This window comes from Amphiura filiformis, chromosome 16, assembly GCF_039555335.1.
Source record: "Amphiura filiformis chromosome 16, Afil_fr2py, whole genome shotgun sequence".
NCBI lineage: Eukaryota > Metazoa > Echinodermata > Ophiuroidea > Amphilepidida > Amphiuridae > Amphiura > Amphiura filiformis.
Genome location: NC_092643.1, coordinates 1,047,287 through 1,058,842, shown reverse-complemented (window position 1 = coordinate 1,058,842; position 11,556 = coordinate 1,047,287).

The window sequence follows — 11,556 nt, the reverse complement described above, 5'->3', positions numbered from 1 at the left end:
ATTTATGGTTGTCTTAGGGCCTGTGGAATAATTATGAGCCCTCAGCGGGTACAATTCCCAAACGGATCACCAAAAATTGCTTGCCCCCTCTCGGCCCGCCAAAAATCGCTTGCCCCTACCCCCTCTCGGTCTGCCAAAACATCTTTGCCCCACCCCCACCCCTTTGCACATGCCAAATGATTGAGATCCCATCTTGTGTTTTGCCTGTTCTTTGATATACACGTTATAGGCCAGTCAAAGTAAGAAATCATCCACCATTAATAGCAACAAAATCCATTTAATCAACATTCATTTGAGAAAAGCATATTTAACAACACATCAAAATTCCCCGAAAATCCATTAGAAAAAGTTTTTGGACATCTCCCATTCACCGTGTGTGGTGAATTGACTACGTAAAAATCAGACACTCATCGGTATAGGCTAACTGCACGTATCCACTCCTTTCGAAAGCCGTATCAATTAATATTGACTTGAATATGTATGTATTGATTTGAATATATATCTTCATATTACATGCAAAACAATTTAAACACTTAAAAAACCGACACAGGTACCTGATGTAATTTCAACCAAGAATGTCACTGTTTCGCAGTGAATCAAGGCCCGATAATGCCATTGACAATACATGGTACCATGCGTTCAACGCTGACATGTACAGAAGGCTGTGTGCTACCATTAATACTACAGTCCAAACTCACTCGATAGCAGGGGGATGACACTCACCTCATTTGCATGGCAAAATTACCCGTCTCCTCTGCAGCCAATTTGTTTTCGCTCCATCGAAATCAAGCTGGTCACGGAGGAGACTACCTTCCTTTGTGTTTGTTCATTTGTGTATGGAGAGCCCTTCTTGGAGTCCGTTTGGACTTAGGCTACGCTCTCAGCTAGAGTCCGACGCTGTATTGTACTAGAAACACCTTCTCTGTGAATTCGCTAGAGCAAGGAAAATAAAAACTGGTTTCATTACTAGGCCTATCTGTTTTTGAGCTTTTTTGCATGTCTGCGACCATGGTGTTACCACAACTGTCTTTGCGTCATTAACATGTGCTATAGGCCTATCACTACTGAGAGGAAGTTTTGGATTAGAAAACGGACATTTCGATGAGAAACGGCCACTGATGAGAATTTAATTTTCTCATTCTTCTTTTGGATGACAAAATAATAATGTTTATTTTGAGCTCAGCGGGGATTACTAATTTTCACCAGTTTTAATAAGACAATAATGATTGACACACACACCAGGAAGTTTCTCATCCAAAAGAATGAGAAAATTTAAATTCTCACCATTTTGGCCGTTTTCTCATCAAAATGTCCGTTTTCTCATCCAAAACTTCCTTTAGTGTATTAAGTTAGCTTAGGCCTATTGATCCTAAATTTGCTGGTAGGGTAAAACTCGTTTTAGGGGTGTTTAAAAAGTCATGCGTTTAGGCCTACACTATCATACTTGAGTGCCCCCCCCCACCCCCGGTGAAATTTGAGACTCATTTGGTCACCGTCCTAAGCGTCCTTGCCCACACGAGTCGCCCAGGAGTAGGCCCTACCCGGTATTATTAATTATTAGTGCTAAGCCCCTAAATACAGTCGCGTATCGTGTTGTCAATTATCGTTACTTGTGTCCATGGATATGACCCTATGTATAAGTAGTCTTCATAGAATTCACACAGTCTATGCCATGTCATTTACGGATACAAAGAGGATAATAATGTTGAGGGCGCCCACAAAATCTTACACCGTCTTACACAATGTTCCAAGGCAAAGTTCAGTTTAATATTTACTCATCGTACAAATACAGACGTTTTATTATGTTATGATGTTGTCTGGATGGGTGGACAGTTGTCACACTGTGGAAAAACAACAACCGGGAATCCGCATTCATTTACAAATAGCATTAAATTAGTATCACATAGTGGCCTCCGTGCAGTGGAAAACCTTAATTCTTTCATCAAAAAGAAATGAAAATGACCAAAAAACCGGATCCACCTGTACGCCTATAAAATGGGCACAGAAATTTGTCTCAAATATGAATGAATTTTAAGAAACATACGGGATATGATGAACCAATGACCTGACGCCATGATAGCAGGATCTATTAGTTGTTTTATATACAATGCATATACCGTGTTGTCATAATACCAATATTTGGCATAATATATAACGACTAATATTTAGTATTGTAAATATGCAGTTCATATGCACAAACGAACACTTATCTTTATGATATTCAGGTTGTTGTACATCTCATATAACATGTCATATAGGAGGTCATATGTGTTGACCTTCTCCTATTGTATTTGTTCATCTGTGTATGGAGAGGATTAGCGCCATTAAACGCCATTAAAACTCCATCAGTATTAGGGCGTAGTTCAGTGAACTCACCAGATTGCTATTCCAAGTACTTTGATAAATACAGATAATATGTATTGATGGGTCGAGGCGATTGCATTGAAAACCTAATACATTATTCATAACAGTTACGTAATCCATCGATAGTCCGGACACGTTTCAGTTGCAAACCACCAAAATTCGTGATCTTTTAGCGTTGGAAAAGAAACCACGTGAATAGAGTGCCCTCTCAAGAATATCAACTCTCTGTCGATAGTATGAACCATAACGTATATTTGAGCCAAATGTGGACATCATTCGGGTATTTTTCCTTTATGTACCTTGCAATATTCACGAATATTGCTCGGAAACCACCCAGTCGAGCAAACTTATGCATATTGATCATGCATGACTCATGGCCACTTGTACAATTTGCCTTCTGCTTGGCTGATCGATATTGCATAGAATGTACACATTCCAACAAAGGATTTGAACCGGTATCAATCAAATGTTGTCATCAACCTATTTGATGGTAGTGCATTAGTTATGTGTGTGAGACGAACTGTCGCGGTAGCTTGCAATTATGCTTTTGTTGAATAGTGCATACACCACATTTCGCCATAATATATTCTAGAAACGCTTGCTGTTAGAATAAGAAAATTTTTAATTGTAATTATTGCACAGGTCACGGCGACCCTGTGACCTTTCCGGAAAAAGCCGAGTGGCAGGTTTTTCAAATAAATATTTTCTGTGTAAAAACTGTACCATCAGATAGGTAATGGAATATATGAATATTAACTGTACATCTATCACAACAATTTTTGATAACAACTTGCGTCACAATTGATCTAGTATAGAAGGTAGAGAATTTATTTCAATCTTATATACGCCATTTTTTTTTTGGAATTAAGTGAAAATTAATTCTGTAAAAACTGCATTTTTTTAATGTAATTTTCACATTAGACCCGACAAAAGATTACCGTTTTGTTGTTATGATAATCTAATCTTTTGATTTTGTAAATAAAATTAGGGGTCTAATGTGGATTTAGGATGCAAACTGGAACAATCCAATGCCTTGTCAAAATCATTTGCTTCAAAATGGAGTTCGGATGCACTTCGTAATACAACTTCCGCCACTGCGGGAAACCACATGCACAGCAGAGCACATGGCCGATATCAAAATCGATTTTATGTATTGTGTATGTAGGCCTATTCATAGGACCCTCGTATTAATTGTCTCTATGCGCTTGAGAATTCAACAATATAAATAATGGTAGCTTTATTATAATACACATTAATGTTTTAAGCAGATAAAATTCCAAAATATGATGCAGTAATGAAGTTGCGATTTATTAATATTATAGGTATAAATTTTCACGATGACACTATCAAGTTCTTCGTGGTCGAGCGGTCTAAGGTGCTGGACGTATGGTATACGTGATACTAGCCAAAGCGGTGAGCCGTGAGTTCGAACCCCGCCTCTGCCAAACTTTAAAAGAATTAAAATTAAAATTTTACTTTTTAAAAATTTCATATTGGGGAATGTGACTGGGAGAATTTATGTATGGCGTGGAGTGGTGTGAATAGTGCATTTGAGTAGTCCGCCATATTTACGATATGATACGTCATATATGCACAACATCTATAGCTGTGCATGCGCAGGTCATTGTGTACATTAGAGTCACGCGGTAGCTTGACCAGCAAGTTTTAAAAAAACGACTGAAAAAGAAGAATAAACAGATGCACCGCGGGACTATATTTACACGAAACAAAACGCTATTGTTCTATGATATTTTTCGCTGGGTACAAAATATATCCAAAACCATGCTAAATCTTATTTACTGTCCAAAGTGTAATATTTTAATAACTCATTAATTCAAAAAGTTACACAAATCTTACAGTCAATCCGATTGTTTGATAATAAACAAACATTCTTGCTTTATTTCACGCGGTATTTCATAGCCAAATTTAGTGGCAAATCATAGCTAATCATACTAATATCCAGAATCTTTCGACACTGCTACAGCCATACATGGCTGTCACTGGCGCACTACTTTTTGAGATTCACTTTCAAATATACCCTAGCATTTTCCTAGATACCCTACATACATATTCTGGATCACATTCGCCAAAAAATCAAGTTTTTCACAATTCTTTTATTCTTTCCGGACCACAGCATACATTCATATTAATAAATACTCCACTTTCACACGTCGTTATATCGGGACGTCTCCGTGGCGAAGCGGTTAAGACCATGGACTTCTAATCCATTTATGAATTTTTGCTCAAGTTCGAAACTTCCCACCACTGTTTTTTTAAAATGTTTTATTAACCAATTTATTGTCATAAATCAAGAATAACACCATTTCGAACATCCATTGCTATTGTGATATTATTTTTTTTTTCATCAAACATGTTTGATTTTTTATACACATTTAGTCCTAGGCCTAGGGCCTACTTTCACCATCCAAATGCTTTCAGCATGCCTGGCTATCATGACATCTTCGTCATTTAAAACACATTTATCAGTGGCTCTGTTCACAGCTCAGACTGAAATTATATTTGGAATAAATATTATAAATTCTCACAAATTAAAATCACAAACCGCGGAATCGCCAACAACTGCCGCTGAATATTTATATCCAACTAGATTTCCCCACAGGGCTATAAAGAACCACAAACCGCGAAATTCGGATATCCAACTATATTGCCCGCAGGCCTATCGATTATAAAGTACCACAAACCGCGAAATATGGATATCCAACAAATTAAGACCACAAACCGCGAAAGATCGCCAACAACTGCCGCTCAATATTGATATCCAACTAGATTGCCCCACAGGGCTATAAAGAACCACAAACCGCGAAATTTGGATATCCAACTAGATTGCCCCGCAGGGCTACAAAGAATCACACACCACGAATTATGGATATCCAACAAGCTTAAACTTAAATTAGCTCCCGATAGAGGGCAGGGCTTGATGAAAACCACAAGCCACGAAAGATAGCCAACAACTGCCGCTTAATATTGATATCCAACGAGATTTCCCCACAGGGCTATAAAGAACCACAAACCGCGAAATTTGGATATCCAACTAGATTGCCCCGCAGGGCTACAAAGAATCACACACCACGAATTATGGATATCCAACAAGCTTAAACTTAAATTAGCTCCCGATAGAGGGCAGGGCTTGATAAGGGAAATTAAAATCACAAACCGCGAAAGATCGCCGACAACCGCCGCTTAATAGGGATATCCAACTAGCTTGAATTTCGCAGGGCTACAAAGAAACACAAACCTCGAAATTCGGATATCCAACTAGATTGCCCGCAGGCCTATCGATTATAAAGAACCACAAACCGCGAAATATGGATATCCAACAAATTAAGACCACAAACCGCGAAAGATCGCCAACAACTGCCGCTCAATATTGATATCCAACTAGATTGCCCCGCAGGGCTATAAAGAACCACAAACCCCAAAATATGGTTGTCTAACAAGCTTAAACTATAAATTAGCTCCCGATAGAGGGCAGGGCTTGATGAAAACCACAAACCACGAAGATAGCCAACAACTGCCGCTGAATATTGATAACCAACTAGATTTCCCCACAGGGCTATAAAGAACCACAAACCGCGAAATTTGGATATCCAACTAGATTGCCCCGCAGGGCTACAAAGAATCACACACCACGAAATATGGATATCCAACAAGCTTAAACTTAAATTAGCTCCCGATAGAGGGCAGGGCTTGATAAGGGAAATTAAAATCACAAACCGCGAAAGGTCGCCGACAACCGCCGCTTAATAGGGATATCCAACTAGATTGCCCCGCAGGGCTACAAAGAACCACAAACCGCGAAATTCGGATATCCAACTAGATTGCCCGCAGGCCTATCGATTATAAAGAACCACCAACCGCGAAATAAGGATATCCAACAAATTAAGACCACAAACCGCGAAAGATCGCCAACAACTGCCGCTCAATATTGATATCCAATTAGATTGCCCCGCAGGGCTATAAAGAACCAAAAACCGCGAAATTTGGATATGCAACTAGATTGCCCCACAGGGCTACAAAGAACCACAAACCACGAAATATGGTTATCTAACAAGCTTAAACTATAAATAAGCTCCCGATAGAGGGCAGGGCTTGATGAAAACCACAAACCACGAAAGATCGCCGACAACCGCCACTTAATAGGAATATCCAACTAGGTTGCCCCGAAGGGCTACAAAGAACCACAAACCGCGAAATTGGGATAGCCAAGTAGATTACTTGCAGGGCTACAAAGAACCACAAACATTAAAACACGATTATCTTGCCTAGTCGGGGCATTTAGTATAGGTTTAAATATATGCGCATTAACCAGTTCCGACTTGAAGTACGCCTAAATCGGACTTACTCTCTGTGTCTCTCTGGCATTGTCAACATTGGGTGTGTGTTGTTCATATTTATATTTTCTTTACATATTTACGTTGCCTTGAATAATTAAAGTATACTAGTAAATATTATAAATTCTCACAAATTAAAATCACAAACCGCGGAATCGCCAACAACTGCCGCTGAATATTTATATCCAACTAGATTTCCCCACAGGGCTATAAAGAACCACAAACCGCGAAATTCGGATATCCAACTATATTGCCCGCAGGCCTATCGATTATAAAGTACCACAAACCGCGAAATATGGATATCCAACAAATTAAGACCACAAACCGCGAAAGATCGCCAACAACTGCCGCTCAATATTGATATCCAACTAGATTGCCCCACAGGGCTATAAAGAACCACAAACCGCGAAATTTGGATATCCAACTAGATTGCCCCGCAGGGCTACAAAGAATCACACACCACGAATTATGGATATCCAACAAGCTTAAACTTAAATTAGCTCCCGATAGAGGGCAGGGCTTGATGAAAACCACAACGCAGGACGCACTGCCGCTTAATATTGATATCCAACGAGATTTCCCCACAGGGCTATAAAGAACCACAAACCGCGAAATTTGGATATCCAACTAGATTGCCCCGCAGGGCTACAAAGAATCACACACCACGAATTATGGATATCCAACAAGCTTAAACTTAAATTAGCTCCCGATAGAGGGCAGGGCTTGATAAGGGAAATTAAAATCACAAACCGCGAAAGATCGCCGACAACCGCCGCTTAATAGGGATATCCAACTAGCTTGCCCCGCAGGGCTACAAAGAAACACAAACCTCGAAATTCGGATATCCAACTAGATTGCCCGCAGGCCTATCGATTATAAAGAACCACAAACCGCGAAATATGGATATCCAACAAATTAAGACCACAAACCGCGAAAGATCGCCAACAACTGCCGCTCAATATTGATATCCAACTAGATGCCCCCGCAGGGCTATAAAGAACCACAAACCCCAAAATATGGTTGTCTAACAAGCTTAAACTATAAATTAGCTCCCGATAGAGGGCAGGGCTTGATGAAAACCACAAACCACGAAGATAGCCAACAACTGCCGCTGAATATTGATAACCAACTAGATTTCCCCACAGGGCTATAAAGAACCACAAACCGCGAAATTTGGATATCCAACTAGATTGCCCCGCAGGGCTACAAAGAATCACACACCACGAAATATGGATATCCAACAAGCTTAAACTTAAATTAGCTCCCGATAGAGGGCAGGGCTTGATAAGGGAAATTAAAATCACAAACCGCGAAAGGTCGCCGACAACCGCCGCTTAATAGGGATATCCAACTAGATTAATTTCGCAAACAAAGAACCACAAACCGCGAAATTCGGATATCCAACTAGATTGCCCGCAGGCCTATCGATTATAAAGAACCACCAACCGCGAAATAAGGATATCCAACAAATTTGTGGTTCAAGACCACAAACCGCGAAAGATCGCCAACAACTGCCGCTCAATATTGATATCCAATTAGATTGCCCCGCAGGGCTATAAAGAACCAAAAACCGCGAAATTTGGATATGCAACTAGATTGCCCCACAGGGCTACAAAGAACCACAAACCACGAAATATGGTTATCTAACAAGCTTAAACTATAAATAAGCTCCCGATAGAGGGCAGGGCTTGATGAAAACCACAAACCACGAAAGATCGCCGACAACCGCCACTTAATAGGAATATCCAACTAGGTTGCCCCGAAGGGCTACAAAGAACCACAAACCGCGAAATTGGGATAGCCAAGTAGATTGCCCCGCAGGGCTACAAAGAACCACAAACATTAAAACACGATTATCTTGCCTAGTCGGGGCATTTAGTATAGGTTTAAATATATGCGCATTAACCAGTTCCGACTTGAAGTACGCCTAAATCGGACTTACTCTCTGTGTCTCTCTGGCATTGTCAACATTGGGTGTGTGTTGTTCATATTTATATTTTCTTTACATATTTACGTTGCCTTGAATAATTAAAGTATACTAGTATTAAAACGTATATTGATCATTGTATACGCCTCTTAACATTACAGTCACGCGTGACGAGCAAGTTTAAAAAATAAACGACTGATAAAGTTGTGTTTAATTAGGGCCTATTTATTGTCATGAATCAAGAATAGCAGCTTCAAACATCTATTTTTCGTTTTATGGAGCACTTCGTAACCTGATGACTTTCCAAGCTTGGAGCTGCTTGGCTACATTCATAAAAAGAAAAGAAATCTACCAAAAAACGTTGACAACGTAAAGAAATCAGCAAGTTTAAAAACCCACCTCGGCTCACTTTTTGAAACTTGGTCCCATTTTGAACACCAACAGCAAATCAGTGTTTTTATTTTATTTCAACAGAATACAGCGTTTCCAACAAGATTACACGCCTATTTGTTATTCGTTTAATTCAATCATTAATCATGATTATTATAAATAATAGGATATTGGCTTACCATGCAAGAACAAGATAGTAACCTTTCAGGTCGTTCCAGTAAGCTTACAAATTAATATCGCATCTGCACTTTAAAGATACATAACACTTCTGTATATGTTTAAAATTTATATAATTATGTTTAAATCAGTACCTTTTACAAATGGGACCAAGTTTCAAAAAGTGAGCCGAGGTGGGTTTTTTAAACTTGCTGATTTCTTTACGTTGTCAACGTTTTTTGGTAGATTCGTATTTACATGATCACCCTCTCGTGGCAGTGTATGCGGTTCTCATGAATATTTGGCAAACAGGCCAATGGTGCTCCAATGTATTGGTTGTGGACGGCGAGATGTAAATTGGGTGATGATGTCACAGCTCATTAGAGTTTGTCACTCGGTCTGTGGTAACTCCTTGTAATGCACAGTAGTGGAACAGTACCTAATTTGCATAAATCCAAAATGGCCACTTATGCAGCGATTGAAATACCAAAATTGGTAAAATCTTAATAAAATCATGTATGTAATAAGTATAACCACAAAAAGTGTAGTAATCTTACAAATAAGGAATTCAAAGGAAACTTGAATACCAAATATTGGCATTGTAAATCATGCAATGAAGAGGTAAACCTACCTTTTAATCATATATGTATTGAGAACGAATATCTTTTAGAATTATATCGTTTCTTTGAAAATAGAACTGTTTTAGATACTAATTTCAAAAATAAATATGAAAATCTTTCTTTCGATCCAACTGTATTTCTAAATGATATAAATGATATGAGTGATTCTTCTTATTTTACTGAGATTGATATTACCAATTTACAGAAAAAAACAAAGACTGGTATGTCAATTCTAAATTTAAATATAAGAAGTTCAAACAAAAATTTTGATTCATTTAGAGATTTTCTTCACTGCTCCAACATGGAGTTTGATTTAATTGGACTTGATGAAACTTGGATGAAAGACATACCCCATGATTATTTTAAACTACAAGGCCATGATTTGCAATTCAAAAACAGAATACAAAAAAAGGGTGGCGGTGTGTGTTTATATATCAAAAATGACATAAAATATCGTGTTCGAGATGATCTGGCTCAAATTCAGCATCCTGAAAACGTTGAAAGTTTGTTTATTGAAATTGAGAAAACTGGTTCCAAAAATATTATAATTGGTGTAATGTATCGACCGCCGGATCAAGATGTGAAAGTTTTTAACACGTTTATAGACACATTATTGACTCATGCTACAAAGAAGCAAAAGCTTGTTTATCTCATGGGCGATTTCAATATCAATCTGTTGAATGAGGATATTCATTCACACACAAATGACTTTGTCGATATTCTAACTTCTCATTCATTGTATCCGAGTATAAATAAACCGACTAGAATCACATCAAAATCAGCAACGCTTATTGATAACATTTTTACAAATTCAAAATTTGATCAAACTTCTGGTATTATTATTACTGACATAAGTGATCATTTGCCAATTTTTGTCACCACTGATCTTAATGTCCACAGACCCAAGAAAGAAAATGATGAAATCGAAATACGTGATCATACACATGAGAATATGGATTATTTTAAAAGGGAATTAGATAAGGTCAATTGGAATTCTGTCTGTAACGCTGATGATGTTAATGAGACATATTCAAAATTTATTTCTAAATATAACGAAATTTATGATATATGCTGCATTCCAAAGAAAAGGAAAAGAGTACACACAAAAATGAAGAAACCAGAATCGCCTTGGATTTCATTTGCCTTGTTAAAAAGTATTAGAAGAAAAAATGTTTTGTACAAAAAATCTTTAAAAAAACACACAGAAAACAATATTGAAAAATATAAAAAGTATAGAAATAAGCTAAAGTCTCTTTTGCGGTTGGCTAAGCAAAACTATTAATTATTGTGAAATTCTTGAGCGTGAGAGAAATAATACTAAAAATACATGGAAAGTCCTAAATTCAATTATTCGTAATAATACCAGTAAATGTTCTGAAAAGTTTGTATCAAAAAAATATAGGTCCTTCTTTAGCATCTACTATTAAGCAATCAGGAAATGACTATTCATCATATCTTGAGGAGGCAAATGATAAGACCTGTTTTTTTAAACCTACTAATGAAGATGAAATTGCAAAAATTATCACCAAACTTGGAAGTGGTAAAAGTCCTGGTTATGATGGTATGAAATCTGATTTAGTAAAGCAAGTTGCAAATGAAATAGCCTATCCGCTCATGCTTATTTTCAACCAATCAATTTATTCAGGAGTTGTACCCGATGAATTACAGATCGCAAAAGTTGTGCCAACATATAAAAAAGATAATCCCGAAGTTTTTGGTAACTATAGACCTGTATCGGTTCTACCAT